This window comes from Galeopterus variegatus, unplaced genomic scaffold (assembly GCF_000696425.1).
Source record: "Galeopterus variegatus unplaced genomic scaffold, G_variegatus-3.0.2 Scaffold13938, whole genome shotgun sequence".
NCBI lineage: Eukaryota > Metazoa > Chordata > Mammalia > Dermoptera > Cynocephalidae > Galeopterus > Galeopterus variegatus.
This window is the reverse complement of record NW_007740049.1, coordinates 1-4,531: the sequence shown is the minus strand read 5'-3', so window position 1 is coordinate 4,531 and position 4,531 is coordinate 1.

Here is a 4,531-nt window from a genome sequence, read left to right as displayed (position 1 = left end):
ACGACAGCAGGGCTGCAACGAGAAGGGCACGGTCAGTGGGCGCCTCGGCCACCGCGCCCTGCCACACCCGGCCCCCACCTCACCCTCCCTGGACTGGATGCTACTGATGCCGGCTTTGCTCCCCAGATCACGCAGTGCCGGGACACTCACTAAGCCTCCTCAACAGGCCTCACTGTTCTCAACTGTGAAATGGGTGAACACTCCCAAAAGAGAATTCTAAAGATTTTGCTGTTAAGAGTAGGTCAGAGGAGGGCCACTTTTAACGGCCATCACGCTAAGGAGTCGCAGCCAAGAGAAGAGCATCAGGACAATGAAGGGATGGCAGGGATGGTGTCAAAGGGAGACCAGAGGCAAGGGGGGCCTAACACAGACCCTGTGCCAGGGTGAGGTGAGAAACTGCCAGCTGCCCCCCAGACTTCTCAGCGAAGCCCACCCCTCGCCCTTTGAACAGTTAGCTCAACGTGGCTTCTCCCTGTGGGTGAGGGTCACACCCACAGCTGGACCCTGGACAGCCGGGCACAAACGCTTGGGAAGACAAACAATTTCCAGAGCAGAAGGGGTCTGGGGTGGTGGGGGCGAAGCCAGAGACTGCCAGGGGCACCAAACTCAGGAGCAGGTGACAGCTGTCCACACCTAGACTCAGAGAGCCTCAGACCAACTGAGTGCTGGGAGAAGAGCCCTTTTATCCTTCACTGTCCCAATGTGGGCACCAGCGCCCAAAAGCACCCTCAACGTCAGTGTGTCTCGACCTGGGCTCCAGGCTGGCCAGTCCTTCCAAAGTGCATAACGGAGCTGAGGTTTGGGGGTGAGTCAGGAAGGCTGGGCTCAGTTACCACCTTGCTGTGTGACTCTGAGGAGCTCACGGACCCTCTCTGGGCTTCAGTTTGCTTGCAGGTGATGAGGGGTAATGACTCTTGCCCTGCCTTCCTCCTGGGCTGTGGGGAGGGGTGGACAGGAGAACCGTGCAGACTGTGCAGCAACACCAAAGTGACCACACCACAGCCAGCATCCCACTCCTGCTGTGACCACTGCAGCCTCACTGCTCTGGAAGGAGCCAACCCAGTCACAGTGGCAAGACCTGTTCAGCCATTGACTAGATGCAAAGCCCACCACTTCATTTCAAGGGTCCCCTGTGGACACAGCACAGCGTGCTTCTGCATCCTTTCTTGCATCTACCCTGCACAATCCAGGACATTAGTTGTTATTATTCCCACTCTACAGACGAGCAGACTGATGCTGTGGCAGGTGAAGTCACTCGCTCACAGTAACCACAGCCTCAGTGGCAGAAACGAAGACAGTGCTCTTGCCCCTGGCCCCATGCTCTGGTGATGGAGCCTGAGGCTGGCCCAGAAGGTGGGGGAGGAGATGAACTGTAAGTGACCATGGTCCCCCAGCCCCTCTGACCTCTTCTGAGTCACCCCCTTCACCATGTTTGGCGGTCACTATGGGAAGATGCCCAGATGCTGAACGTCAGCCCAAAGCCCCAAGGGGTCATGCATGACTACTGGATATATTTGCTTGGCTCATGTGGGGCACAAAGATGCCCAACCAAGGAGACAAGCAGGGCTGTCACCCCCAAGAGGGCACCTGTTTCTCCCTCCAGGAGGGAGCCAGTGGATGGGCTGAGTCTTGAAAGGTGCATCTTGCCCCTCTCTGTGGAGTCACCCTGCCACACCCATAATGGGAAGAGGGTGTGGGAGAGTAGCGGCCCTCCCTTCGTGTGTGTCTGCCCAGACACTGGCAAACCCCTGCAGTGGATGCCCAGCACATATCTGCTGTGGCTGGAGGGCAGCAGCCTATCCTGAGAGGCTGGAACAAACAGAAATGAGTTTCCAGATCATTCCATTCTTCTCCCAGGCCCTAGTTACTGCTTCTTGTGCGGGGGAACTGGGCATCTGGAAACTCATTTGCACGCCAGGCACGAGGCCCGCGGATTGCAGTGACGGAGGGATGGCTTGGCTGCCAGCACAAAGGACAGCCGCAGATGGTGCCGCCTGCTGCCCGCCCTTCCTCTCCTCTCCCCTCCCCTCCCAGCCCTAGCTCCTCTGGGGGCCGGCCGTGCAGCGCAGGGGGGCGGGGGCATCACGGGGATGGGATTTGGGGCTTTCCTCCAATGTCATGGGCCACCCCTGCTCGGCCAAGGACAGCCCTCGCTTTCCTACCGCTAGTGGAGTGGTTCTCTTGTGAAGGGAGTAAGAGAAGGCCAGCTGCGTGGGGGGCCTACCTGTGGGCGTGGTGTGCACTGAGCAGGCATAATATGTGCATTAGGCATCAGGCAGTCAGGACACAGATGCCTGGAAGGCCCCATTGCTACCACCAAGAGGGAAGGGGGAGAAGCAGAGAGGTCTGAGCAGCCACTTAGCCCTGACTCTGCCCCTCGCATGGAGGGCAGATGTGGTGCGTCTTATCACAGTACAGACCAGTCCTAGTTGTTCTGAAGCACCCGCTGGTTCATGACAACATAATGGAATCTGCAGCCAAAAATGGAGTCTGGCCGCTGTCAGGACCAGGAGGCCGACAGGGACAGACGGAGGCAGTCAGGGATTATGGAAGGACAGACAGTGACACCGGCTGGGCGGTGTCTGGGTGTGCCGGGATCGTGGCCATCACACACTGGCCAAGCTGGGAAGGCCTGCCTGCTCTGATCAGGCGTCTTCTGCACGCCTCTTTGACCTGCATGCCTTTGGCCTGTGTACTCACTGGGTGGAGCATAAGCAATCCCAGGATGGGGTGGGAGGGACGGGAAGGCCTGGAATGGTGTGTGCAGAGTGCACTTGGCCATGGGAGGGCAGTTTCAGTCCCAACCTGGGCCCTCCTCTGCAGCAGGCAGGGTCAGGAGTGCCCCTTCACAGTCTGGGCAGCCAACGAGGCCAGCCTGCTCTGTCCTTTAAGCCCCACTCACTGGGGGTAACAAGGCTGGTCCCAAAGCCCCCATTTTGCACAGAGAACCCCAATTTTCAAATAAAAATAGCAGCTAGGATCCCGTGTTTCCTTCCCCCTTAACAAAGCTTAGCTCACTTGGCCTCAGGACAGCCTTGGGGAGTGCGTGTGTCTCTTTCCTCTGTCTACAGGACAGTCGGCCTTCCACCTGCTGCTCCTGTGGCAGCAGCCCTGTGTACACTTCACTTGCACAGCTGTCACCGAGTGCCTTTCACACCCATGGCCACCCTCTGCGGGGCTGGGCATTCTGACTCCTGGCTCCGTTGCTTCTTTCCTTACAGAACTCATACTTCTTCAAGGCTCGTCTCTAACGATGCTTCCTTCAGGATGCCTTCCCCGTCCCCTGCCAAAAGTGTTGACGCAGCCCACCAGGGCACCAGTGCCTGCAGCACACCCAGGAAAGGTGGGAGATGGCGGACAGGCTGTGAGGAGCAATGGCTAAACTCAGTGGCCCTGGAGTCCCATCAGCTGTACCCAAGGATGTTATGGCTAAGGCGGCAAGAATACAGGCTGCCCACGGCTGCCCATCTGAAACAAATGGAAACGAGCGAACGCCAGGTGAGGATCAGGGGGCACAGGATGCAGGTCTGAGGGAGGGCACTGAGGAAGAGCCACATTCCCAACATTTGCTCCCCAAGATCCTTCCAGCAACTCCCCTGCAGCCAGCAGCAGCCACACTGTCCTTCAGGGAAAAGAAAAATGAAACCAGATGTAAGGGAGAGGCAGGCCCGGAGTGAAGTACCCTGGATGGTTTAGTCCTGGCCTGCCCCAGACATGCCCTCGCTGGGGGCAGTGACAGGCCCTGTATTTGCCTCTGTACCTGCAGCTCCCAGCAGAACAGAGGCCCAGGACGGCCTAACCACATGGGAGGAGACAGAAGGCACAAGCTGCATGGCCCTTATGTGGGAAGTGCCTGGTGCCAGGGAGGGAGGAAGGAGCTGTACGTTCCAGACCAGCAAGTGACCAGCCTTTGTTAGCTGACGACGCTGCGGTCCGGTCTGAGTGGAGGGGAGGCAGAGGCTGGGTTGCGAGTTGGAGCACCAGAGGGAGCAGACGTGCTCATCTGGGCACACGGGACTCGGGCTTGAGGAGGAGCAGAAACCAGAGGCAGCCACGGTGGCCAACGGGAAGAAGGCGTTCCCGGGAGCTGAGCAGGGGAAGTCTGCACAAGGAAGGCCTGGGATGCTCATTCCCAGTAGCATCTGGGATTCAGGAGGGGATAGGAGCAGCGGTGGCGGCATGGAGGGAGGCTGGAGAGGGAAGAAAGGCAGCCTGGAGGAGGGCACGGAGGCATGGATGCGAGGGCCGAGCAGGAATTATCAGACGCGCTGCAGCGGGGCAGCCCCGCGCAAAATGAAACAAATCCGTGTGCATGTGTGCATGTGTGTGTGCGGGCATGCGTGGGGGGGCGTGTCTGTGTGTGCGCGTGCGTGCATGTGTGTGTGTAGTGGGAAGGGGGACAAGCTTCTGAGACCCAGGGATGGGGCAGGACTCCGAGGTGCCCAGGGACGGGGAAGAGGCCTGAGAGAGAAGCGGTGGCATGTGGAGCAGAGGCCTCTCACCTTCAAACCACGCCCTAGGGACGGGGGGG